The 24954-nt window shown below is 42.4% G+C and overlaps 30 non-coding genes across 30 annotated transcripts; all 30 read left to right on the top strand.

The window, feature by feature from the left end:
• The first annotated feature begins 13 nt into the window (after nt 1-13).
• trnap-agg (transfer RNA proline (anticodon AGG)) lies at nt 14-85 on the top strand. The gene has a single exon. It is a non-coding gene; the product is annotated as a tRNA-Pro (tRNA).
• A 580-nt stretch (nt 86-665) lies between these two features.
• trnap-cgg (transfer RNA proline (anticodon CGG)) lies at nt 666-737 on the top strand. The gene has a single exon. It is a non-coding gene; the product is annotated as a tRNA-Pro (tRNA).
• A 608-nt stretch (nt 738-1345) lies between these two features.
• On the top strand, nt 1346-1417 carry trnap-agg (transfer RNA proline (anticodon AGG)). Its single transcript has one exon. It is a non-coding gene; the product is annotated as a tRNA-Pro (tRNA).
• A 580-nt stretch (nt 1418-1997) lies between these two features.
• On the top strand, nt 1998-2069 carry trnap-cgg (transfer RNA proline (anticodon CGG)). The gene has a single exon. It is a non-coding gene; the product is annotated as a tRNA-Pro (tRNA).
• Nucleotides 2070-2677: 608 nt separating this feature from the next.
• trnap-agg (transfer RNA proline (anticodon AGG)) lies at nt 2678-2749 on the top strand. The gene has a single exon. It is a non-coding gene; the product is annotated as a tRNA-Pro (tRNA).
• A 608-nt stretch (nt 2750-3357) lies between these two features.
• trnap-agg (transfer RNA proline (anticodon AGG)) lies at nt 3358-3429 on the top strand. Its single transcript has one exon. It is a non-coding gene; the product is annotated as a tRNA-Pro (tRNA).
• A 580-nt stretch (nt 3430-4009) lies between these two features.
• Nucleotides 4010-4081, top strand: trnap-cgg (transfer RNA proline (anticodon CGG)). Its single transcript has one exon. It is a non-coding gene; the product is annotated as a tRNA-Pro (tRNA).
• A 608-nt stretch (nt 4082-4689) lies between these two features.
• trnap-agg (transfer RNA proline (anticodon AGG)) lies at nt 4690-4761 on the top strand. Its single transcript has one exon. It is a non-coding gene; the product is annotated as a tRNA-Pro (tRNA).
• Nucleotides 4762-5369: 608 nt separating this feature from the next.
• On the top strand, nt 5370-5441 carry trnap-agg (transfer RNA proline (anticodon AGG)). Its single transcript has one exon. It is a non-coding gene; the product is annotated as a tRNA-Pro (tRNA).
• Nucleotides 5442-6702: 1261 nt separating this feature from the next.
• On the top strand, nt 6703-6774 carry trnap-agg (transfer RNA proline (anticodon AGG)). The gene has a single exon. It is a non-coding gene; the product is annotated as a tRNA-Pro (tRNA).
• A 580-nt stretch (nt 6775-7354) lies between these two features.
• On the top strand, nt 7355-7426 carry trnap-cgg (transfer RNA proline (anticodon CGG)). The gene has a single exon. It is a non-coding gene; the product is annotated as a tRNA-Pro (tRNA).
• Nucleotides 7427-8034: 608 nt separating this feature from the next.
• Nucleotides 8035-8106, top strand: trnap-agg (transfer RNA proline (anticodon AGG)). The gene has a single exon. It is a non-coding gene; the product is annotated as a tRNA-Pro (tRNA).
• A 608-nt stretch (nt 8107-8714) lies between these two features.
• trnap-ugg (transfer RNA proline (anticodon UGG)) lies at nt 8715-8786 on the top strand. Its single transcript has one exon. It is a non-coding gene; the product is annotated as a tRNA-Pro (tRNA).
• Nucleotides 8787-10047: 1261 nt separating this feature from the next.
• trnap-cgg (transfer RNA proline (anticodon CGG)) lies at nt 10048-10119 on the top strand. Its single transcript has one exon. It is a non-coding gene; the product is annotated as a tRNA-Pro (tRNA).
• Nucleotides 10120-10727: 608 nt separating this feature from the next.
• On the top strand, nt 10728-10799 carry trnap-agg (transfer RNA proline (anticodon AGG)). Its single transcript has one exon. It is a non-coding gene; the product is annotated as a tRNA-Pro (tRNA).
• Nucleotides 10800-11407: 608 nt separating this feature from the next.
• trnap-ugg (transfer RNA proline (anticodon UGG)) lies at nt 11408-11479 on the top strand. The gene has a single exon. It is a non-coding gene; the product is annotated as a tRNA-Pro (tRNA).
• Nucleotides 11480-12740: 1261 nt separating this feature from the next.
• On the top strand, nt 12741-12812 carry trnap-cgg (transfer RNA proline (anticodon CGG)). The gene has a single exon. It is a non-coding gene; the product is annotated as a tRNA-Pro (tRNA).
• A 608-nt stretch (nt 12813-13420) lies between these two features.
• On the top strand, nt 13421-13492 carry trnap-agg (transfer RNA proline (anticodon AGG)). The gene has a single exon. It is a non-coding gene; the product is annotated as a tRNA-Pro (tRNA).
• Nucleotides 13493-14100: 608 nt separating this feature from the next.
• trnap-ugg (transfer RNA proline (anticodon UGG)) lies at nt 14101-14172 on the top strand. Its single transcript has one exon. It is a non-coding gene; the product is annotated as a tRNA-Pro (tRNA).
• Nucleotides 14173-15433: 1261 nt separating this feature from the next.
• Nucleotides 15434-15505, top strand: trnap-cgg (transfer RNA proline (anticodon CGG)). Its single transcript has one exon. It is a non-coding gene; the product is annotated as a tRNA-Pro (tRNA).
• Nucleotides 15506-16113: 608 nt separating this feature from the next.
• trnap-ugg (transfer RNA proline (anticodon UGG)) lies at nt 16114-16185 on the top strand. Its single transcript has one exon. It is a non-coding gene; the product is annotated as a tRNA-Pro (tRNA).
• A 608-nt stretch (nt 16186-16793) lies between these two features.
• On the top strand, nt 16794-16865 carry trnap-ugg (transfer RNA proline (anticodon UGG)). Its single transcript has one exon. It is a non-coding gene; the product is annotated as a tRNA-Pro (tRNA).
• A 1261-nt stretch (nt 16866-18126) lies between these two features.
• Nucleotides 18127-18198, top strand: trnap-cgg (transfer RNA proline (anticodon CGG)). The gene has a single exon. It is a non-coding gene; the product is annotated as a tRNA-Pro (tRNA).
• A 608-nt stretch (nt 18199-18806) lies between these two features.
• trnap-agg (transfer RNA proline (anticodon AGG)) lies at nt 18807-18878 on the top strand. Its single transcript has one exon. It is a non-coding gene; the product is annotated as a tRNA-Pro (tRNA).
• Nucleotides 18879-19486: 608 nt separating this feature from the next.
• On the top strand, nt 19487-19558 carry trnap-ugg (transfer RNA proline (anticodon UGG)). Its single transcript has one exon. It is a non-coding gene; the product is annotated as a tRNA-Pro (tRNA).
• Nucleotides 19559-20819: 1261 nt separating this feature from the next.
• Nucleotides 20820-20891, top strand: trnap-cgg (transfer RNA proline (anticodon CGG)). Its single transcript has one exon. It is a non-coding gene; the product is annotated as a tRNA-Pro (tRNA).
• A 608-nt stretch (nt 20892-21499) lies between these two features.
• On the top strand, nt 21500-21571 carry trnap-ugg (transfer RNA proline (anticodon UGG)). Its single transcript has one exon. It is a non-coding gene; the product is annotated as a tRNA-Pro (tRNA).
• Nucleotides 21572-22179: 608 nt separating this feature from the next.
• On the top strand, nt 22180-22251 carry trnap-ugg (transfer RNA proline (anticodon UGG)). Its single transcript has one exon. It is a non-coding gene; the product is annotated as a tRNA-Pro (tRNA).
• Nucleotides 22252-24193: 1942 nt separating this feature from the next.
• On the top strand, nt 24194-24265 carry trnap-ugg (transfer RNA proline (anticodon UGG)). The gene has a single exon. It is a non-coding gene; the product is annotated as a tRNA-Pro (tRNA).
• A 608-nt stretch (nt 24266-24873) lies between these two features.
• Nucleotides 24874-24945, top strand: trnap-agg (transfer RNA proline (anticodon AGG)). The gene has a single exon. It is a non-coding gene; the product is annotated as a tRNA-Pro (tRNA).
• Nucleotides 24946-24954: the final 9 nt, after the last annotated feature.

Here is a 24954-nt window from a genome sequence, read left to right as displayed (position 1 = left end):
AAGTCCACTTTTTGGCTCGTTGGTCTAGGGGTATGATTCTCGCTTAGGGTGCGAGAGGTCCCGGGTTCAAATCCTGGGCGAGCCCTCCTCCTTTAAGAAACCTATACGGAAAGCTTGATGGTTAACTTTGGGTACCTTCCTTCATCTCAAAAGCGTCTCTCTTTGCTCTCCCAAATTGTTAATTAAGAGTGCTGATAACAATTGCAAAAATGCCCTGTCTTACTATATTGTTTGGAGCTGTAGCAGTTGGCTCTCCTTTCACTCAACATGAGTGAAGTTATTGAGGACATAGACTGAACATCCCCAACATTAAAGCCACTGACAGTTAAGTGAACAACTCTTCTTTTCTTTTACAATGCAATTTTTAGCTAGACAAACCGTTATCCCAGCTTTTACTTGGAGTTTACGTTGACCCTCCACAAGTTTACACTCACAGCTGGGATTTGTAGTGTTACAGATTGATTTACACATACTTTTGGCAACTAATCTCCACTTTAGAATAAGAGAACTTTGAAATAAAAAAAATGGAAGCAACACTGACATTGAGTGAGCTGAACTGAAAGTTGTAGGATGTTTCTATTCGATGATCGAACGTACCTTCCGAGGGTATCTTTTTGCTATCTGTGGCCCGCGGCACTCGTATGAAGTCTAATGTTGCAAATCTTGGCTCGTTGGTCTAGGGGTATGATTCTCGCTTCGGGTGCGGGAGGTCCCGGGTTCAAATCCCGAACGAGCCCTTCCCTGGTTTACTGGCCTTGTGTCTTTCCTTTGCTGTGAAATCAGAGAAGAATTGAATCAATGACTATAACATTCAATGCATTTGGAATCAAAACCCCAAATATGGCAATACAGCTCAAACCTCCACCACTCATTCCGATGTTGCTTCAAGACCTTCTTAAATTAATTTCTTAACTGGAATTTGAAAGACAGATCCACACATGTCAGTAATCCTGTATCATGGAAGCACACCCTCTGCAGTATTATCTAAAGCAGTTTTGGTATTTGTACTATAAATCCAGATTGAAACGCTTCAAGTCAATGGTAGAGAAATGGAGATATAGACCTGTTCTGTCTTAAAGTTGGGCTTCTTGATAAAATGTGATGTGAGTTGGTGGAACCTGGCGGTGAGTATTGGCTCATTGGTCTCAGGAGTTTTTGTGGGCTGTTCAGGGTATGTGCCTAATAACTTCACTCACGTTGAGTGAAGGGAGAGCCAACTCCAAACAATATAGGCTTATTGCTCTGGAAAAGTCAAAGAAGAAAGAAAGCAATCACAAATTCCCAGGATTCCATGGCTACGTCAGCTGTCCACGTGCTCTCACGAAACGCAAAAAGTCCACTTTTTGGCTCGTTGGTCTAGGGGTATGATTCTCGCTTAGGGTGCGAGAGGTCCCGGGTTCAAATCCCGGGCGAGCCCTCCTCCCTTAAGAAACCTATACGGAAAGCTTGATGGTTAACTTTGGGTACCTTCCTTCATCTCAAAAGCGTCTCTCTTTGCTCTCCCAAATTGTTAATTAAGAGTGCTGATAACAATTGCAAAAATGTCCTGTCTTACTATATTGTTTGGAGCTGTAGCAGTTGGCTCTCCTTTCACTCAACATGAGTGAAGTTATTGAGGACATAAACTGAACATCCCCAAAATTAAAGCCACTGACAGTTAAGTGAAAAACTCTTCTTTTCTTTTACAATGCAATTTTTAGCTAGACAAACCGTTATCCCAGCTTTTACTTGGAGTTTACGTTGACCCTCCACAAGTTTACACTCACAGTTGGGATTTGTAGTGTTACAGATTGATTTACACATACTTTTGGCAACTAATCTCCACTTTAGAATAAGAGAACTTTGAAATAAAAAAAATGGAAGCAACACTGACATTGAGTGAGCTGAACTGAAAGTTGTAGGATGTTTCTATTCGATGATCGAACGTACCTTCCGAGGGTATCTTTTTGCTATCTGTGGCCCGCGGCACTCGTATGAAGTCTAATGTTGAAAATCTTGGCTCGTTGGTCTAGGGGTATGATTCTCGCTTCGGGTGAGGGAGGTCCCGGGTTCAAATCCCGGACGAGCCCTTCCCTGGTTTACTGGCCTTGTGTCTTTCCTTTGCTGTGAAATCAGAGAAGAATTGAATCAATGACTATAACATTCAATGCATTTGGAATCAAAACCCCAAATATGGCAATACAGCTCAAACCTCCACCACTCATTCCGATGTTGCTTCAAGACCTTCTTAAATTAATTTCTTATCTGGAATTTGAAAGACAGATCCACACATGTCAGTAATCCTGTATCATGGAAGCACACCCTCTGCAGTATTATCTAAAGCAGTTTTGGTATTTGTACTATAAATCCAGATTGAAACGCTTCAAGTCAATGGTAGAGAAATGGAGATATAGACCTGTTCTGTCTTAAAGTTGGGCTTCTTGATAAAATGTGATGTGAGTTGGTGGAACCTGGTGGTGAGTATTGGCTCATTGGTCTCAGGAGTTTTTGTGGGCTGTTCAGGGTATGTGCCTAATAACTTCACTCCCGTTGAGTGAAGGGAGAGCCAACTCCAAACAATATAGGCTCATTACTCTGGAAAAGTCAAAAAAGAAAGAAAGCAATTACAAATTCCCAGGATTCCATGGCTACGTCAGCTGTCCGCGCGCTCTTACGAAACGCAAAAAGTCCACTTTTTGGCTCGTTGGTCTAGGGGTATGATTCTTGCTTAGGGTGCGAGAGGTCCCGGGTTCAAATCCCGGACGAGCCCTTTCCTGGTTTACTGGCCTTGTGTCTTTCCTTTGCTGTCAAATCAGAGAAGGATTGAATCAATGACTATAACATTCAATGCATTTGGAATCAAAACCCCAAATATGGCAATACAGCTCAAACCTCCACCACTCATTCCGAAGTTGCTTCAAGACCTTCTTAAATTAATTTCTTATCTGGAATTTGAAAGACAGATCCACGCATGTCAGTAATCCTGTATCATGGAAGCACACCCTCTGCCATATTATCTAAAGCAGTTTTGGTATTTGTACTATAAATCCAGATTGAAACGCTTCAAGTCAATGGTAGAGAAATGGAGATATAGACCTGTTCTGTCTTAAAGTTGGGCTTCTTGATAAAATGTGATGTGAGTTGGTGGAACCTGGCGGTGAGTATTGGCTCATTGGTCTCAGGAGTTTTTGTGGGCTGTTCAGGGTATGTGCCTAATAACTTCACTCACGTTGAGTGAAGGGAGAGCCAACTCCAAACAATATAGGCTTATTGCTCTGGAAAAGTCAAAGAAGAAAGAAAGCAATCACAAATTCCCAGGATTCCATGGCTACGTCAGCTGTCCACGTGCTCTCACGAAACGCAAAAAGTCCACTTTTTGGCTCGTTGGTCTAGGGGTATGATTCTCGCTTAGGGTGCGAGAGGTCCCGGGTTCAAATCCCGGGCGAGCCCTCCTCCCTTAAGAAACCTATACGGAAAGCTTGATGGTTAACTTTGGGTACCTTCCTTCATCTCAAAAGCGTCTCTCTTTGCTCTCCCAAATTGTTAATTAAGAGTGCTGATAACAATTGCAAAAATGTCCTGTCTTACTATATTGTTTGGAGCTGTAGCAGTTGGCTCTCCTTTCACTCAACATGAGTGAAGTTATTGAGGACATAAACTGAACATCCCCAAAATTAAAGCCACTGACAGTTAAGTGAAAAACTCTTCTTTTCTTTTACAATGCAATTTTTAGCTAGACAAACCGTTATCCCAGCTTTTACTTGGAGTTTACGTTGACCCTCCACAAGTTTACACTCACAGTTGGGATTTGTAGTGTTACAGATTGATTTACACATACTTTTGGCAACTAATCTCCACTTTAGAATAAGAGAACTTTGAAATAAAAAAAATGGAAGCAACACTGACATTGAGTGAGCTGAACTGAAAGTTGTAGGATGTTTCTATTCGATGATCGAACGTACCTTCCGAGGGTATCTTTTTGCTATCTATGGCCCGCGGCACTCGTATGAAGTCTAATGTTGAAAATCTTGGCTCGTTGGTCTAGGGGTATGATTCTCGCTTCGGGTGCGGGAGGTCCCGGGTTCAAATCCCGGACGAGCCCTTCCCTGGTTTACTGGCCTTGTGTCTTTCCTTTGCTGTGAAATCAGAGAAGAATTGAATCAATGACTATAACATTCAATGCATTTGGAATCAAAACCCCAAATATGGCAATACAGCTCAAACCTCCACCACTCATTCCGAAGTTGCTTCAAGACCTTCTTAAATTAATTTCTTATCTGGAATTTGAAAGACAGATCCACGCATGTCAGTAATCCTGTATCATGGAAGCACACCCTCTGCAGTATTATCTAAAGCAGTTTTGGTATTTGTACTATAAATCCAGATTGAAACGCTTCAAGTCAATGGTAGAGAAATGGAGATATAGACCTGTTCTGTCTTAAAGTTGGGCTTCTTGATAAAATGTGATGTGAGTTGGTGGAACCTGGCGGTGAGTATTGGCTCATTGGTCTCAGGAGTTTTTGTGGGCTGTTCAGGGTATGTGCCTAATAACTTCACTCCCGTTGAGTGAAGGGAGAGCCAACTCCAAACAATATAGGCTCATTACTCTGGAAAAGTCAAAAAAGAAAGAAAGCAATTACAAATTCCCAGGATTCCATGGCTACGTCAGCTGTCCGCGCGCTCTCACGAAACGCAAAAAGTCCACTTTTTGGCTCGTTGGTCTAGGGGTATGATTCTTGCTTAGGGTGCGAGAGGTCCCGGGTTCAAATCCCGGACGAGCCCTTTCCTGGTTTACTGGCCTTGTGTCTTTCCTTTGCTGTCAAATCAGAGAAGGATTGAATCAATGACTATAACATTCAATGCATTTGGAATCAAAACCCCAAATATGGCAATACAGCTCAAACCTCCACCACTCATTCCGAAGTTGCTTCAAGACCTTCTTAAATTAATTTCTTATCTGGAATTTGAAAGACAGATCCACGCATGTCAGTAATCCTGTATCATGGAAGCACACCCTCTGCAGTATTATCTAAAGCAGTTTCCGTATTTGTTCTATAAGTCCAGATTGAAACGCTTCAAGTCAATGGTAGAGAAATGGAGATATAGACCTGTTCTGTCTTAAAGTTGGGCTTCTTGATAAAATGTGATGTGACTTGGTGGAACCTGGCGGTGAGTATTGGCTCATTGGTCTCAGGTGTTTTTGTGGGCTGTTCAGTGTATGTGCCTAATAACTTCACTCATGTTGAGTGAAGGGAGAGCCAACTCCAAACAATATAGGCTCATTGCTCTGGAAAAGTCAAAGAAGAAAGAAAGCAATCACAAATTCCCAGGATTCCATGGCTACGTCAGCTGTCGGCGTGCTCTCACGAAACGTAAAAAGTCCACTTTTTGGCTCGTTGGTCTAGGGGTATGATTCTCGCTTAGGGTGCGAGAGGTCCCGGGTTCAAATCCCGGGCGAGCCCTCCTCCTTTAAGAAACCTATACGGAAAGCTTGATGGTTAACTTTGGGTACCTTCCTTCATCTCAAATGCGTCTCTCTTTGCTCTCCCAAATTGTTAATTAAGAGTGCTGATAACAATTGCAAAAATGCCCTGTCTTACTATATTGTTTGGAGCTGTAGCAGTTGGCTCTCCTTTCACTCAACATGAGTGAAGTTATTGAGGACATAGACTGAACATCCCCAACATTAAAGCCACTGACAGTTAAGTGAACAACTCTTCTTTTCTTTTACAATGCAATTTTTAGCTAGACAAACCGTTATCCCAGCTTTTACTTGGAGTTTACGTAGACCCTCCACAAGTTTACACTCACAGCTGGGATTTGTAGTGTTACAGATTGATTTACACATACTTTTGGCAACTAATCTCCACTTTAGAATAAGAGAACTTTGAAATAAAAAAAAATGGAAGCAACACTGACATTGAGTGAGCTGAACTGAAAGTTGTATGATGTTTCTATTCGATGATCGAATGTACCTTCCGAGGGTATCTTTTTGCTATCTGTGGCCCGCGGCACTCGTATGAAGTCTAAAGTTGCAAATCTTGGCTCGTTGGTCTAGGGGTATGATTCTTGCTTCGGGTGTGGGATGTCCCGGGTTCAAATCCCGAACGAGCCCTTCCCTGGTTTACTGGCCTTGTGTCTTTCCTTTGCTGTGAAATCAGAGAAGAATTGAATCAATGACTATAACATTCAATGCATTTGGAATCAAAACCCCAAATTTGGCAATACAGCTCAAACCTCCACCACTCATTCCGATGTTGCTTCAAGACCTTCTTAAATTAATTTCTTAACTGGAATTTGAAAGACAGATCCACACATGTCAGTAATCCTGTATCATGGAAGCACACCCTCTGCAGTATTATCTAAAGCAGTTTTGGTATTTGTACTATAAATCCAGATTGAAACGCTTCAAGTCAATGGTAGAGAAATGGAGATATAGACCTGTTCTGTCTTAAAGTTGGGCTTCTTGATAAAATGTGATGTGAGTTGGTGGAACCTGGCGGTGAGTATTGGCTCATTGGTCTCAGGAGTTTTTGTGGGCTGTTCAGGGTATGTGCCTAATAACTTCACTCACGTTGAGTGAAGGGAGAGCCAACTCCAAACAATATAGGCTTATTGCTCTGGAAAAGTCAAAGAAGAAAGAAAGCAATCACAAATTCCCAGGATTCCATGGCTACGTCAGCTGTCCACGTGCTCTCACGAAACGCAAAAAGTCCACTTTTTGGCTCGTTGGTCTAGGGGTATGATTCTCGCTTAGGGTGCGAGAGGTCCCGGGTTCAAATCCCGGGCGAGCCCTCCTCCCTTAAGAAACCTATACGGAAAGCTTGATGGTTAACTTTGGGTACCTTCCTTCATCTCAAAAGCGTCTCTCTTTGCTCTCCCAAATTGTTAATTAAGAGTGCTGATAACAATTGCAAAAATGTCCTGTCTTACTATATTGTTTGGAGCTGTAGCAGTTGGCTCTCCTTTCACTCAACATGAGTGAAGTTATTGAGGACATAAACTGAACATCCCCAAAATTAAAGCCACTGACAGTTAAGTGAAAAACTCTTCTTTTCTTTTACAATGCAATTTTTAGCTAGACAAACCGTTATCCCAGCTTTTACTTGGAGTTTACGTTGACCCTCCACAAGTTTACACTCACAGTTGGGATTTGTAGTGTTACAGATTGATTTACACATACTTTTGGCAACTAATCTCCACTTTAGAATAAGAGAACTTTGAAATAAAAAAAATGGAAGCAACACTGACATTGAGTGAGCTGAACTGAAAGTTGTAGGATGTTTCTATTCGATGATCGAACGTACCTTCCGAGGGTATCTTTTTGCTATCTGTGGCCCGCGGCACTCGTATGAAGTCTAATGTTGAAAATCTTGGCTCGTTGGTCTAGGGGTATGATTCTCGCTTCGGGTGCGGGAGGTCCCGGGTTCAAATCCCGGACGAGCCCTTCCCTGGTTTACTGGCCTTGTGTCTTTCCTTTGCTGTGAAATCAGAGAAGAATTGAATCAATGACTATAACATTCAATGCATTTGGAATCAAAACCCCAAATATGGCAATACAGCTCAAACCTCCACCACTCATTCCGATGTTGCTTCAAGACCTTCTTAAATTAATTTCTTATCTGGAATTTGAAAGACAGATCCACACATGTCAGTAATCCTGTATCATGGAAGCACACCCTCTGCAGTATTATCTAAAGCAGTTTTGGTATTTGTACTATAAATCCAGATTGAAACGCTTCAAGTCAATGGTAGAGAAATGGAGATATAGACCTGTTCTGTCTTAAAGTTGGGCTTCTTGATAAAATGTGATGTGACTTGGTGGAACCTGGCGGTGAGTATTGGCTCATTGGTCTCAGGAGTTTTTGTGGGCTGTTCAGGGTATGTGCCTAATAACTTCACTCCCGTTGAGTGAAGGGAGAGCCAACTCCAAACAATATAGGCTCATTACTCTGGAAAAGTCAAAAAAGAAAGAAAGCAATTACAAATTCCCAGGATTCCATGGCTACGTCAGCTGTCCGCGCGCTCTCACGAAACGCAAAAAGTCCACTTTTTGGCTCGTTGGTCTAGGGGTATGATTCTTGCTTAGGGTGCGAGAGGTCCCGGGTTCAAATCCCGGACGAGCCCTTTCCTGGTTTACTGGCCTTGTGTCTTTCCTTTGCTGTCAAATCAGAGAAGGATTGAATCAATGACTATAACATTCAATGCATTTGGAATCAAAACCCCAAATATGGCAATACAGCTCAAACCTCCACCACTCATTCCGAAGTTGCTTCAAGACCTTCTTAAATTAATTTCTTATCTGGAATTTGAAAGACAGATCCACGCATGTCAGTAATCCTGTATCATGGAAGCACACCCTCTGCAGTATTATCTAAAGCAGTTTTGGTATTTGTTCTATAAGTCCAGATTGAAACGCTTCAAGTCAATGGTAGAGAAATGGAGATATAGACGTGTTCTGTCTTAAAGTTGGGCTTCTTGATAAAATGTGATGTGACTTGGTGGAACCTGGCGGTGAGTATTGGCTCATTGGTCTCAGGTGTTTTTGTGGGCTGTTCAGTGTATGTGCCTAATAACTTCACTCATGTTGAGTGAAGGGAGAGCCAACTCCAAACATTATAGGCTCATTGCTCTGGAAAAGTCAAAGAAGAAAGAAAGCAATCACAAATTCCCAGGATTCCATGGCTACGTCAGCTGTCCGCGCGCTCTCACGAAACGCAAAAAGTCCACCTTTTGGCTCGTTGGTCTAGGGGTATGATTCTCGCTTTGGGTGCGAGAGGTCCCGGGTTCAAATCCCGGACGAGCCCTTTCTTGGTTTACTGGCCTTGTGTCTTTCCTTTGCTGTCAAATCAGAGAAGGATTGAATCAATGACTATAACATTGAATGCATTTGGAATCAAAACCCCAAATATGGCAATACAGCTCAAACCTCCACCACTCATTCCGAAGTTGCTTCAAGACCTTCTTAAATGAATTTCTTATCTGGAATTTGAAAGACAGATCCACGCATGTCAGTAATCCTGTATCATGGAAGCACACCCTCTGCCGTATTATCTAAAGCAGTTTTGGTATTTGTACTATAAATCCAGATTGAAACGCTTCAAGTCAATGGTAGAGAAATGGAGATATAGACCTGTTCTGTCTTAAAGTTGGGCTTCTTGATAAAATGTGATGTGAGTTGGTGGAACCTGGCGGTGAGTATTGGCTCATTGGTCTCAGGAGTTTTTGTGGGCTGTTCAGGGTATGTGCCTAATAACTTCACTCACGTTGAGTGAAGGGAGAGCCAACTCCAAACAATATAGGCTTATTGCTCTGGAAAAGTCAAAGAAGAAAGAAAGCAATCACAAATTCCCAGGATTCCATGGCTACGTCAGCTGTCCACGTGCTCTCACAAAACGCAAAAAGTCCACTTTTTGGCTCGTTGGTCTAGGGGTATTATTCTCGCTTAGGGTGCGAGAGGTCCCGGGTTCAAATCCCGGGCGAGCCCTCCTTCCTTAAGAAACCTATACGGAAAGCTTCATGGTTAACTTTGGGTACCTTCCATTAATCTCAAAAGCGTCTCTCTTTGCTCTCCCAAATTGTTAATTAAGAGTGCTGATAACAATTGCAAAAATGTCCTGTCTTACTATATTGTTTGGAGCTGTAGCAGTTGGCTCTCCTTTCACTCAACATGAGTGAAGTTATTGAGGACATAGACTGAACATCCCCAAAATTAAAGCCACTGACAGTTAAGTGAAAAACTCTTCTTTTCTTTTACAATGCAATTTTTAGCTAGACAAACCGTTATCCCAGCTTTTACTTGGAGTTTACGTTGACCCTCCACAAGTTTACACTCACAGTTGGGATTTGTAGTGTTACAGATTGATTTACACATACTTTTGGCAACTAATCTCCACTTTAGAATAAGAGAACTTTGAAATTTAAAAAATGGAAGCAACACTGACATTGAGTGAGCTGAACTGAAAGTTGTAGGATGTTTCTATTCGATGATCGAACGTACCTTCCGAGGGTATCTTTTTGCTATCTGTGGCCCGCGGCACTCGTATGAAGTCTAATGTTGAAAATCTTGGCTCGTTGGTCTAGGGGTATGATTCTCGCTTCGGGTGCGGGAGGTCCCGGGTTCAAATCCCGGACGAGCCCTTCCCTGGTTTACTGGCCTTGTGTCTTTCCTTTGCTGTGAAATCAGAGAAGAATTGAATCAATGACTATAACATTGAATGCATTTGGAATCAAAACCCCAAATATGGCAATACAGCTCAAACCTCCACCACTCATTCCGAAGTTGCTTCAAGACCTTCTTAAATTAATTTCTTATCTGGAATTTGAAAGACAGATCCACACATGTCAGTAATCCTGTATCATGGAAGCACACCCTCTGCAGTATTATCTAAAGCAGTTTTGGTATTTGTACTATAAATCCAGATTGAAACGCTTCAAGTCAATGGTAGAGAAATGGAGATATAGACCTGTTCTGTCTTAAAGTTGGGCTTCTTGATAAAATGTGATGTGACTTGGTGGAACCTGGCGGTGAGTATTGGCTCATTGGTCTCAGGAGTTTTTGTGGGCTGTTCAGGGTATGTGCCTAATAACTTCACTCCCGTTGAGTGAAGGGAGAGCCAACTCCAAACAATATAGGCTCATTACTCTGGAAAAGTCAAAAAAGAAAGAAAGCAATTACAAATTCCCAGGATTCCATGGCTACGTCAGCTGTCCGCGCGCTCTCACGAAACGCAAAAAGTCCACTTTTTGGCTCGTTGGTCTAGGGGTATGATTCTTGCTTAGGGTGCGAGAGGTCCCGGGTTCAAATCCCGTACGAGCCCTTTCCTGGTTTACTGGCCTTGTGTCTTTCCTTTGCTGTCAAATCAGAGAAGGATTGAATCAATGACTATAACATTCAATGCATTTGGAATCAAAACCCCAAATATGGCAATACAGCTCAAACCTCCACCACTCATTCCGAAGTTGCTTCAAGACCTTCTTAAATTAATTTCTTATCTGGAATTTGAAAGACAGATCCACGCATGTCAGTAATCCTGTATCATGGAAGCACACCCTCTGCAGTATTATCTAAAGCAGTTTTGGTATTTGTTCTATAAGTCCAGATTGAAACGCTTCAAGTCAATGGTAGAGAAATGGAGATATAGACGTGTTCTGTCTTAAAGTTGGGCTTCTTGATAAAATGTGATGTGACTTGGTGGAACCTGGCGGTGAGTATTGGCTCATTGGTCTCAGGTGTTTTTGTGGGCTGTTCAGTGTATGTGCCTAATAACTTCACTCATGTTGAGTGAAGGGAGAGCCAACTCCAAACATTATAGGCTCATTGCTCTGGAAAAGTCAAAGAAGAAAGAAAGCAATCACAAATTCCCAGGATTCCATGGCTACGTCAGCTGTCCGCGCGCTCTCACGAAACGCAAAAAGTCCACCTTTTGGCTCGTTGGTCTAGGGGTATGATTCTCGCTTTGGGTGCGAGAGGTCCCGGGTTCAAATCCCGGACGAGCCCTTTCTTGGTTTACTGGCCTTGTGTCTTTCCTTTGCTGTCAAATCAGAGAAGGATTGAATCAATGACTATAACATTGAATGCATTTGGAATCAAAACCCCAAATATGGCAATACAGCTCAAACCTCCACCACTCATTCCGAAGTTGCTTCAAGACCTTCTTAAATGAATTTCTTATCTGGAATTTGAAAGACAGATCCACGCATGTCAGTAATCCTGTATCATGGAAGCACACCCTCTGCCGTATTATCTAAAGCAGTTTTGGTATTTGTACTATAAATCCAGATTGAAACGCTTCAAGTCAATGGTAGAGAAATGGAGATATAGACCTGTTCTGTCTTAAAGTTGGGCTTCTTGATAAAATGTGATGTGAGTTGGTGGAACCTGGCGGTGAGTATTGGCTCATTGGTCTCAGGAGTTTTTGTGGGCTGTTCAGGGTATGTGCCTAATAACTTCACTCACGTTGAGTGAAGGGAGAGCCAACTCCAAACAATATAGGCTTATTGCTCTGGAAAAGTCAAAGAAGAAAGAAAGCAATCACAAATTCCCAGGATTCCATGGCTACGTCAGCTGTCCACGTGCTCTCACAAAACGCAAAAAGTCCACTTTTTGGCTCGTTGGTCTAGGGGTATTATTCTCGCTTAGGGTGCGAGAGGTCCCGGGTTCAAATCCCGGGCGAGCCCTCCTTCCTTAAGAAACCTATACGGAAAGCTTCATGGTTAACTTTGGGTACCTTCCATTAATCTCAAAAGCGTCTCTCTTTGCTCTCCCAAATTGTTAATTAAGAGTGCTGATAACAATTGCAAAAATGTCCTGTCTTACTATATTGTTTGGAGCTGTAGCAGTTGGCTCTCCTTTCACTCAACATGAGTGAAGTTATTGAGGACATAGACTGAACATCCCCAAAATTAAAGCCACTGACAGTTAAGTGAAAAACTCTTCTTTTCTTTTACAATGCAATTTTTAGCTAGACAAACCGTTATCCCAGCTTTTACTTGGAGTTTACGTTGACCCTCCACAAGTTTACACTCACAGTTGGGATTTGTAGTGTTACAGATTGATTTACACATACTTTTGGCAACTAATCTCCACTTTAGAATAAGAGAACTTTGAAATTTAAAAAATGGAAGCAACACTGACATTGAGTGAGCTGAACTGAAAGTTGTAGGATGTTTCTATTCGATGATCGAACGTACCTTCCGAGGGTATCTTTTTGCTATCTGTGGCCCGCGGCACTCGTATGAAGTCTAATGTTGAAAATCTTGGCTCGTTGGTCTAGGGGTATGATTCTCGCTTCGGGTGCGGGAGGTCCCGGGTTCAAATCCCGGACGAGCCCTTCCCTGGTTTACTGGCCTTGTGTCTTTCCTTTGCTGTGAAATCAGAGAAGAATTGAATCAATGACTATAACATTGAATGCATTTGGAATCAAAACCCCAAATATGGCAATACAGCTCAAACCTCCACCACTCATTCCGAAGTTGCTTCAAGACCTTCTTAAATTAATTTCTTATCTGGAATTTGAAAGACAGATCCACACATGTCAGTAATCCTGTATCATGGAAGCACACCCTCTGCAGTATTATCTAAAGCAGTTTTGGTATTTGTACTATAAATCCAGATTGAAACGCTTCAAGTCAATGGTAGAGAAATGGAGATATAGACCTGTTCTGTCTTAAAGTTGGGCTTCTTGATAAAATGTGATGTGACTTGGTGGAACCTGGCGGTGAGTATTGGCTCATTGGTCTCAGGAGTTTTTGTGGGCTGTTCAGGGTATGTGCCTAATAACTTCACTCCCGTTGAGTGAAGGGAGAGCCAACTCCAAACAATATAGGCTCATTACTCTGGAAAAGTCAAAAAAGAAAGAAAGCAATTACAAATTCCCAGGATTCCATGGCTACGTCAGCTGTCCGCGCGCTCTCACGAAACGCAAAAAGTCCACTTTTTGGCTCGTTGGTCTAGGGGTATGATTCTTGCTTAGGGTGCGAGAGGTCCCGGGTTCAAATCCCGTACGAGCCCTTTCCTGGTTTACTGGCCTTGTGTCTTTCCTTTGCTGTCAAATCAGAGAAGGATTGAATCAATGACTATAACATTCAATGCATTTGGAATCAAAACCCCAAATATGGCAATACAGCTCAAACCTCCACCACTCATTCCGAAGTTGCTTCAAGACCTTCTTAAATTAATTTCTTATCTGGAATTTGAAAGACAGATCCACGCATGTCAGTAATCCTGTATCATGGAAGCACACCCTCTGCAGTATTATCTAAAGCAGTTTTGGTATTTGTTCTATAAGTCCAGATTGAAACGCTTCAAGTCAATGGTAGAGAAATGGAGATATAGACGTGTTCTGTCTTAAAGTTGGGCTTCTTGATAAAATGTGATGTGACTTGGTGGAACCTGGCGGTGAGTATTGGCTCATTGGTCTCAGGTGTTTTTGTGGGCTGTTCAGTGTATGTGCCTAATAACTTCACTCATGTTGAGTGAAGGGAGAGCCAACTCCAAACATTATAGGCTCATTGCTCTGGAAAAGTCAAAGAAGAAAGAAAGCAATCACAAATTCCCAGGATTCCATGGCTACGTCAGCTGTCCGCGCGCTCTCACGAAACGCAAAAAGTCCACCTTTTGGCTCGTTGGTCTAGGGGTATGATTCTCGCTTTGGGTGCGAGAGGTCCCGGGTTCAAATCCCGGACGAGCCCTTTCTTGGTTTACTGGCCTTGTGTCTTTCCTTTGCTGTCAAATCAGAGAAGGATTGAATCAATGACTATAACATTGAATGCATTTGGAATCAAAACCCCAAATATGGCAATACAGCTCAAACCTCCACCACTCATTCCGAAGTTGCTTCAAGACCTTCTTAAATGAATTTCTTATCTGGAATTTGAAAGACAGATCCACGCATGTCAGTAATCCTGTATCATGGAAGCACACCCTCTGCCGTATTATCTAAAGCAGTTTTGGTATTTGTACTATAAATCCAGATTGAAACGCTTCAAGTCAATGGTAGAGAAATGGAGATATAGACCTGTTCTGTCTTAAAGTTGGGCTTCTTGATAAAATGTGATGTGAGTTGGTGGAACCTGGCGGTGAGTATTGGCTCATTGGTCTCAGGAGTTTTTGTGGGCTGTTCAGGGTATGTGCCTAATAACTTCACTCACGTTGAGTGAAGGGAGAGCCAACTCCAAACAATATAGGCTTATTGCTCTGGAAAAGTCAAAGAAGAAAGAAAGCAATCACAAATTCCCAGGATTCCATGGCTACGTCAGCTGTCCACGTGCTCTCACGAAACGCAAAAAGTCCACTTTTTGGCTCGTTGGTCTAGGGGTATTATTCTCGCTTAGGGTGCGAGAGGTCCCGGGTTCAAATCCCGGGCGAGCCCTCCTTCCTTAAGAAACCTATACGGAAAGCTTCATGGTTAACTTTGGGTACCTTCCATTAATCTCAAAAGCGTCTCTCTTTGCTCTCCCAAATTGTTAATTAAGAGTGCTGATAACAATTGCAAAAATGTCCTGTCTTACTATATTGTTTGGAGCTGTAGCAGTTGGCTCTCCTTTCACTCAACATGAGTGAAGTTATTGAGGACATAGACTGAACATCCCCAAAATTAAAGCCACTGACAGTTAAGTGAAAAACTCTTCTTTTCTTTTACAATGCAATTTTTAGCTAGACAAACCGTTATCCCAGCTTTTACTTGGAGTTTACGTTGACCCTCCACAAGTTTACACTCACAGTTGGGATTTGTAGTGTTACAGATTGATTTACACATACTTTTGGCAACTAATCTCCACTTTAGAATAAGAGAACTTTGAAATTTAAAAAATGGAAGCAACACTGACATTGAGTGAGCTGAACTGAAAGTTGTAGGATGTTTCTATTCGATGATCGAACGTACCTTCCGAGGGTATCTTTTTGCTATCTGTGGCCCGCGGCACTCGTATGAAGTCTAATGTTGAAAATCTTGGCTCGTTGGTCTAGGGGTATGATTCTCGCTTCGGGTGCGGGAGGTCCCGGGTTCAAATCCCGGACGAGCCCTTCCCTGGTTTACTGGCCTTGTGTCTTTCCTTTGCTGTGAAATCAGAGAAGAATTGAATCAATGACTATAACATTCAATGCATTTGGAATCAAAATCCCAAATATGGCAATACAGCTCAAACCTCCACCATTCATTCCGATGTTGCTTCAAGACCTTCTTAAATTAATTTCTTATCTGGAATTTGAAAGACAGATCCACACATGTCAGTAATCCTGTATCATGGAAGCACACCCTCTGCAGTATTATCTAAAGCAGTTTTGGTATTTGTACTATAAATCCAGATTGAAACGCTTCAAGTCAATGGTAGAGAAATGGAGATATAGACCTGTTCTGTCTTAAAGTTGGGCTTCTTGATAAAATGTGATGTGACTTGGTGGAACCTGGCGGTGAGTATTGGCTCATTGGTCTCAGGAGTTTTTGTGGGTTGTTCAGGGTATGTGCCTAATAACTTCACTCACGTTGAGTGAAGGGAGAGCCAACTCCAAACAATATAGGCTCATTACTCTGGAAAAGTCAAAGAAGAAAGAAAGCAATCACAAATTCCCAGGATTCCATGGCTACGTCAGCTGTCCGCGCACTATCACGAAACGCAAAAAGTCCACCTTTGGGCTCGTTGGTCTAGGGGTATGATTCTCGCTTTGGGTGCGAGAGGTCCCGGGTTCAAATCCCGGACGAGCCCTTTCCTGGTTTACTGGCCTTGTGTCTTTCCTTTGCTGTCAAATCAGAGAAGGATTGAATCAATGACTATAACATTCAATGCATTTGGAATCAAAACCCCAAATATGGCAATACAGCTCAAACCTCCACCACTCATTCCGAAGTTGCTTCAAGACCTTCTTAAATTAATTTCTTATCTGGAATTTGAAAGACAGATCCACGCATGTCAGTAATCCTGTATCATGGAAGCACACCCTCTGCAGTATTATCTAAAGCAGTTTTGGTATTTGTTCTATAAGTCCAGATTGAAACGCTTCAAGTCAATGGTAGAGAAATGGAGATATAGACGTGTTCTGTCTTAAAGTTGGGCTTCTTGATAAAATGTGATGTGACTTGGTGGAACCTGGCGGTGAGTATTGGCTCATTGGTCTCAGGTGTTTTTGTGGGCTGTTCAGTGTATGTGCCTAATAACTTCACTCATGTTGAGTGAAGGGAGAGCCAACTCCAAACATTATAGGCTCATTGCTCTGGAAAAGTCAAAGAAGAAAGAAAGCAATCACAAATTCCCAGGATTCCATGGCTACGTCAGCTGTCCGCGCGCTCTCACGAAACGCAAAAAGTCCACCTTTTGGCTCGTTGGTCTAGGGGTATGATTCTCGCTTTGGGTGCGAGAGGTCCCGGGTTCAAATCCCGGACGAGCCCTTTCTTGGTTTACTGGCCTTGTGTCTTTCCTTTGCTGTCAAATCAGAGAAGGATTGAATCAATGACTATTACATTGAATGCATTTGGAATCAAAACCCCAAATATGGCAATACAGCTCAAACCTCCACCACTCATTCCGAAGTTGCTTCAAGACCTTCTTAAATGAATTTCTTATCTGGAATTTGAAAGACAGATCCACGCATGTCAGTAATCCTGTATCATGGAAGCACACCCTCTGCCGTATTATCTAAAGCAGTTTTGGTATTTGTACTATAAATCCAGATTGAAACGCTTCAAGTCAATGGTAGAGAAATGGAGATATAGACCTGTTCTGTCTTAAAGTTGGGCTTCTTGATAAAATGTGATGTGAGTTGGTGGAACCTGGCGGTGAGTATTGGCTCATTGGTCTCAGGAGTTTTTGTGGGCTGTTCAGGGTATGTGCCTAATAACTTCACTCACGTTGAGTGAAGGGAGAGCCAACTCCAAACAATATAGGCTTATTGCTCTGGAAAAGTCAAAGAAGAAAGAAAGCAATCACAAATTCCCAGGATTCCATGGCTACGTCAGCTGTCCACGTGCTCTCACAAAACGCAAAAAGTCCACTTTTTGGCTCGTTGGTCTAGGGGTATTATTCTCGCTTAGGGTGCGAGAGGTCCCGGGTTCAAATCCCGGGCGAGCCCTCCTTCCTTAAGAAACCTATACGGAAAGCTTCATGGTTAACTTTGGGTACCTTCCATTAATCTCAAAAGCGTCTCTCTTTGCTCTCCCAAATTGTTAATTAAGAGTGCTGATAACAATTGCAAAAATGTCCTGTCTTACTATATTGTTTGGAGCTGTAGCAGTTGGCTCTCCTTTCACTCAACATGAGTGAAGTTATTGAGGACATAGACTGAACATCCCCAAAATTAAAGCCACTGACAGTTAAGTGAAAAACTCTTCTTTTCTTTTACAATGCAATTTTTAGCTAGACAAACCGTTATCCCAGCTTTTACTTGGAGTTTACGTTGACCCTCCACAAGTTTACACTCACAGTTGGGATTTGTAGTGTTACAGATTGATTTACACATACTTTTGGCAACTAATCTCCACTTTAGAATAAGAGAACTTTGAAATTTAAAAAATGGAAGCAACACTGACATTGAGTGAGCTGAACTGAAAGTTGTAGGATGTTTCTATTCGATGATCGAACGTACCTTCCGAGGGTATCTTTTTGCTATCTGTGGCCCGCGGCACTCGTATGAAGTCTAATGTTGAAAATCTTGGCTCGTTGGTCTAGGGGTATGATTCTCGCTTCGGGTGCGGGAGGTCCCGGGTTCAAATCCCGGACGAGCCCTTCCCTGGTTTACTGGCCTTGTGTCTTTCCTTTGCTGTGAAATCAGAGAAGAATTGAATCAATGACTATAACATTGAATGCATTTGGAATCAAAACCCCAAATATGGCAATACAGCTCAAACCTCCACCACTCATTCCGAAGTTGCTTCAAGACCTTCTTAAATTAATTTCTTATCTGGAATTTGAAAGACAGATCCACACATGTCAGTAATCCTGTATCATGGAAGCACACCCTCTGCAGTATTATCTAAAGCAGTTTTGGTATTTGTACTATAAATCCAGATTGAAACGCTTCAAGTCAATGGTAGAGAAATGGAGATATAGACCTGTTCTGTCTTAAAGTTGGGCTTCTTGATAAAATGTGATGTGACTTGGTGGAACCTGGCGGTGAGTATTGGCTCATTGGTCTCAGGAGTTTTTGTGGGCTGTTCAGGGTATGTGCCTAATAACTTCACTCCCGTTGAGTGAAGGGAGAGCCAACTCCAAACAATATAGGCTCATTACTCTGGAAAAGTAAAAAAAGAAAGAAAGCAATTACAAATTCCCAGGATTCCATGGCTACGTCAGCTGTCCGCGCGCTCTCACGAAACGCAAAAAGTCCACTTTTTGGCTCGTTGGTCTAGGGGTATGATTCTTGCTTAGGGTGCGAGAGGTCCCGGGTTCAAATCCCGGACGAGCCCTTTCCTGGTTTACTGGCCTTGTGTCTTTCCTTTGCTGTCAAATCAGAGAAGGATTGAATCAATGACTATAACATTCAATGCATTTGGAATCAAAACCCCAAATATGGCAATACAGCTCAAACCTCCACCACTCATTCCGAAGTTGCTTCAAGACCTTCTTAAATTAATTTCTTATCTGGAATTTGAAAGACAGATCCACGCATGTCAGTAATCCTGTATCATGGAAGCACACCCTCTGCAGTATTATCTAAAGCAGTTTTGGTATTTGTTCTATAAGTCCAGATTGAAACGCTTCAAGTCAATGGTAGAGAAATGGAGATATAGACGTGTTCTGTCTTAAAGTTGGGCTTCTTGATAAAATGTGATGTGACTTGGTGGAACCTGGCGGTGAGTATTGGCTCATTGGTCTCAGGTGTTTTTGTGGGCTGTTCAGTGTATGTGCCTAATAACTTCACTCATGTTGAGTGAAGGGAGAGCCAACTCCAAACATTATAGGCTCATTGCTCTGGAAAAGTCAAAGAAGAAAGAAAGCAATCACAAATTCCCAGGATTCCATGGCTACGTCAGCTGTCCGCGCGCTCTCACGAAACGCAAAAAGTCCACCTTTTGGCTCGTTGGTCTAGGGGTATGATTCTCGCTTTGGGTGCGAGAGGTCCCGGGTTCAAATCCCGGACGAGCCCTTTCTTGGTTTACTGGCCTTGTGTCTTTCCTTTGCTGTCAAATCAGAGAAGGATTGAATCAATGACTATAACATTGAATGCATTTGGAATCAAAACCCCAAATATGGCAATACAGCTCAAACCTCCACCACTCATTCCGAAGTTGCTTCAAGACCTTCTTAAATGAATTTCTTATCTGGAATTTGAAAGACAGATCCACGCATGTCAGTAATCCTGTATCATGGAAGCACACCCTCTGCCGTATTATCTAAAGCAGTTTTGGTATTTGTACTATAAATCCAGATTGAAACGCTTCAAGTCAATGGTAGAGAAATGGAGATATAGACCTGTTCTGTCTTAAAGTTGGGCTTCTTGATAAAATGTGATGTGAGTTGGTGGAACCTGGCGGTGAGTATTGGCTCATTGGTCTCAGGAGTTTTTGTGGGCTGTTCAGGGTATGTGCCTAATAACTTCACTCACGTTGAGTGAAGGGAGAGCCAACTCCAAACAATATAGGCTTATTGCTCTGGAAAAGTCAAAGAAGAAAGAAAGCAATCACAAATTCCCAGGATTCCATGGCTACGTCAGCTGTCCACGTGCTCTCACGAAACGCAAAAAGTCCACTTTTTGGCTCGTTGGTCTAGGGGTATTATTCTCGCTTAGGGTGCGAGAGGTCCCGGGTTCAAATCCCGGGCGAGCCCTCCTTCCTTAAGAAACCTATACGGAAAGCTTCATGGTTAACTTTGGGTACCTTCCATTAATCTCAAAAGCGTCTCTCTTTGCTCTCCCAAATTGTTAATTAAGAGTGCTGATAACAATTGCAAAAATGTCCTGTCTTACTATATTGTTTGGAGCTGTAGCAGTTGGCTCTCCTTTCACTCAACATGAGTGAAGTTATTGAGGACATAGACTGAACATCCCCAAAATTAAAGCCACTGACAGTTAAGTGAAAAACTCTTCTTTTCTTTTACAATGCAATTTTTAGCTAGACAAACCGTTATCCCAGCTTTTACTTGGAGTTTACGTTGACCCTCCACAAGTTTACACTCACAGTTGGGATTTGTAGTGTTACAGATTGATTTACACATACTTTTGGCAACTAATCTCCACTTTAGAATAAGAGAACTTTGAAATTTAAAAAATGGAAGCAACACTGACATTGAGTGAGCTGAACTGAAAGTTGTAGGATGTTTCTATTCGATGATCGAACGTACCTTCCGAGGGTATCTTTTTGCTATCTGTGGCCCGCGGCACTCGTATGAAGTCTAATGTTGAAAATCTTGGCTCGTTGGTCTAGGGGTATGATTCTCGCTTCGGGTGCGGGAGGTCCCGGGTTCAAATCCCGGACGAGCCCTTCCCTGGTTTACTGGCCTTGTGTCTTTCCTTTGCTGTGAAATCAGAGAAGAATTGAATCAATGACTATAACATTCAATGCATTTGGAATCAAAATCCCAAATATGGCAATACAGCTCAAACCTCCACCATTCATTCCGATGTTGCTTCAAGACCTTCTTAAATTAATTTCTTATCTGGAATTTGAAAGACAGATCCACACATGTCAGTAATCCTGTATCATGGAAGCACACCCTCTGCAGTATTATCTAAAGCAGTTTTGGTATTTGTACTATAAATCCAGATTGAAACGCTTCAAGTCAATGGTAGAGAAATGGAGATATAGACCTGTTCTGTCTTAAAGTTGGGCTTCTTGATAAAATGTGATGTGACTTGGTGGAACCTGGCGGTGAGTATTGGCTCATTGGTCTCAGGAGTTTTTGTGGGTTGTTCAGGGTATGTGCCTAATAACTTCACTCACGTTGAGTGAAGGGAGAGCCAACTCCAAACAATATAGGCTCATTACTCTGGAAAAGTCAAAGAAGAAAGAAAGCAATCACAAATTCCCAGGATTCCATGGCTACGTCAGCTGTCCGCGCACTATCACGAAACGCAAAAAGTCCACCTTTGGGCTCGTTGGTCTAGGGGTATGATTCTCGCTTTGGGTGCGAGAGGTCCCGGGTTCAAATCCCGGACGAGCCCTTTCCTGGTTTACTGGCCTTGTGTCTTTCCTTTGCTGTCAAATCAGAGAAGGATTGAATCAATGACTATAACATTCAATGCATTTGGAATCAAAACCCCAAATATGGCAATACAGCTCAAACCTCCACCACTCATTCCGAAGTTGCTTCAAGACCTTCTTAAATTAATTTCTTATCTGGAATTTGAAAGACAGATCCACGCATGTCAGTAATCCTGTATCATGGAAGCACACCCTCTGCAGTATTATCTAAAGCAGTTTTGGTATTTGTTCTATAAGTCCAGATTGAAACGCTTCAAGTCAATGGTAGAGAAATGGAGATATAGACGTGTTCTGTCTTAAAGTTGGGCTTCTTGATAAAATGTGATGTGACTTGGTGGAACCTGGCGGTGAGTATTGGCTCATTGGTCTCAGGTGTTTTTGTGGGCTGTTCAGTGTATGTGCCTAATAACTTCACTCATGTTGAGTGAAGGGAGAGCCAACTCCAAACATTATAGGCTCATTGCTCTGGAAAAGTCAAAGAAGAAAGAAAGCAATCACAAATTCCCAGGATTCCATGGCTACGTCAGCTGTCCGCGCGCTCTCACGAAACGCAAAAAGTCCACCTTTTGGCTCGTTGGTCTAGGGGTATGATTCTCGCTTTGGGTGCGAGAGGTCCCGGGTTCAAATCCCGGACGAGCCCTTTCTTGGTTTACTGGCCTTGTGTCTTTCCTTTGCTGTCAAATCAGAGAAGGATTGAATCAATGACTATTACATTGAATGCATTTGGAATCAAAACCCCAAATATGGCAATACAGCTCAAACCTCCACCACTCATTCCGAAGTTGCTTCAAGACCTTCTTAAATGAATTTCTTATCTGGAATTTGAAAGACAGATCCACGCATGTCAGTAATCCTGTATCATGGAAGCACACCCTCTGCCGTATTATCTAAAGCAGTTTTGGTATTTGTACTATAAATCCAGATTGAAACGCTTCAAGTCAATGGTAGAGAAATGGAGATATAGACCTGTTCTGTCTTAAAGTTGGGCTTCTTGATAAAATGTGATGTGAGTTGGTGGAACCTGGCGGTGAGTATTGGCTCATTGGTCTCAGGAGTTTTTGTGGGCTGTTCAGGGTATGTGCCTAATAACTTCACTCACGTTGAGTGAAGGGAGAGCCAACTCCAAACAATATAGGCTTATTGCTCTGGAAAAGTCAAAGAAGAAAGAAAGCAATCACAAATTCCCAGGATTCCATGGCTACGTCAGCTGTCCACGTGCTCTCACGAAACGCAAAAAGTCCACTTTTTGGCTCGTTGGTCTAGGGGTATTATTCTCGCTTAGGGTGCGAGAGGTCCCGGGTTCAAATCCCGGGCGAGCCCTCCTTCCTTAAGAAACCTATACGGAAAGCTTCATGGTTAACTTTGGGTACCTTCCATTAATCTCAAAAGCGTCTCTCTTTGCTCTCCCAAATTGTTAATTAAGAGTGCTGATAACAATTGCAAAAATGCCCTGTCTTACTATATTGTTTGGAGCTGTAGCAGTTGGCTCTCCTTTCACTCAACATGAGTGAAGTTATTGAGGACATAGACTGAACATCCCCAACATTAAAGCCACTGACAGTTAAGTGAACAACTCTTCTTTTCTTTTACAATGCAATTTTTAGCTAGACAAACCGTTATCCCAGCTTTTACTTGGAGTTTACGTTGACCCTCCACAAGTTTACACTCACAGCTGGGATTTGTAGTGTTACAGATTGATTTACACATACTTTTGTCAACTAATCTCCACTTTAGAATAAGAGAACTTTGAAATAAAAAAAAATGGAAGCAACACTGACATTGAGTGAGCTGAACTGAAAGTTGTAGGATGTTTCTATTCGATGATCGAACGTACCTTCCGAGGGTATCTTTTTGCTATCTGTGGCCCGCGGCACTCGTATGAAGTCTAAAGTTGCAAATCTTGGCTCGTTGGTCTAGGGGTATGATTCTCGCTTCGGGTGCGGGAGGTCCCGGGTTCAAATCCCGAACAAGCCCTTCCCTGGTTTACTGGCCTTGTGTCTTTCCTTTGCTGTGAAATCAGAGAAGAATTGAATCAATGACTATAACATTGAATGCATTTGGAATCAAAACCCCAAATATGGCAATACAGCTCAAACCTCCACCACTCATTCCGATGTTGCTTCAAGACCTTCTTAAATTAATTTCTTATCTGGAATTTGAAAGACAGATCCACACATGTCAGTAATCCTGTATCATGGAAGCACACCCTCTGCAGTATTATCTAAAGTAGTTTTGGTATTTGTACTATAAATCCAGATTGAAACGCTTCAAGTCAATGGTAGAGAAATGGAGATATAGACCTGTTCTGTCTTAAAGTTGGGCTTCTTGATAAAATGTGATGTGAGTTGGTGGAACCTGGCGGTGAGTATTGGCTCATTGGTCTCAGGAGTTTTTGTGGGTTGTTCAGGGTATGTGCCTAATAACTTCACTCATGTTGAGTGAAGGGAGAGCCAACTCCAAACAATATAGGCTCATTACTCTGGAAAAGTCAAAGAAGAAAGAAAGCAATCACAAATTCCCAGGATTCCATGGCTACGTCAGCTGTCCACGCTCTATCACGAAACGCAAAAAGTCCACCTTTGGGCTCGTTGGTCTAGGGGTATGATTCTCGCTTTGGGTGCGAGAGGTCCCGGGTTCAAATCCCGGACGAGCCCTTCCCTGGTTTACTGGCCTTGTGTCTTTCCTTTGCTGTCAAATCAGAGAAGGATTGAATCAATGACTATAACATTGAATGCATTTGGAATCAAAACCCCAAATATGGCAATACAGCTCAAACCTCCACCACTCATTCCGAAGTTGCTTCAAGACCTTCTTAAATTAATTTCTTATCTGGAATTTGAAAGACAGATCCACGCATGTCAGTAATCCTGTATCATGGAAGCACACCCTCTGCAATATTATCTAAAGCAGTTTTGGTATTTGTACTATAAATCCAGATTGAAACGCTTCAAGTCAATGGTAGAGAAATGGAGATATAGACCTGTTCTGTCTTAAAGTTGGGCTTCTTGATAAAATGTGATGTGAGTTGGTGGAACCTGGCGGTGAGTATTGGCTCATTGGTCTCAGGTGTTTTTGTGGGCTGTTCAGTGTATGTGCCTAATAACTTCACTCATGTTGAGTGAAGGGAGAGCCAACTCCAAACAATATAGGCTCATTGCTCTGGAAAAGTCAAAGAAGAAAGAAAGCAATCACAAATTCCCAGGATTCCATGGCTACGTCAGCTGTCCGCGTGCTCTCACGAAACGCAAAAAGACCACTTTTTGGCTCGTTGGTCTAGGGGTATGATTCTCGCTTAGGGTGCGAGAGGTCCCGGGTTCAAATCCCGGGCGAGCCCTCCTCCCTT

The sequence above is a fragment of the Odontesthes bonariensis genome, chromosome 9 (genome assembly GCF_027942865.1).
Source record: "Odontesthes bonariensis isolate fOdoBon6 chromosome 9, fOdoBon6.hap1, whole genome shotgun sequence".
NCBI lineage: Eukaryota > Metazoa > Chordata > Actinopteri > Atheriniformes > Atherinopsidae > Odontesthes > Odontesthes bonariensis.
Note: the sequence above shows the minus strand (reverse complement) of the source record. Positions and strands in the feature narration are given on the sequence as shown.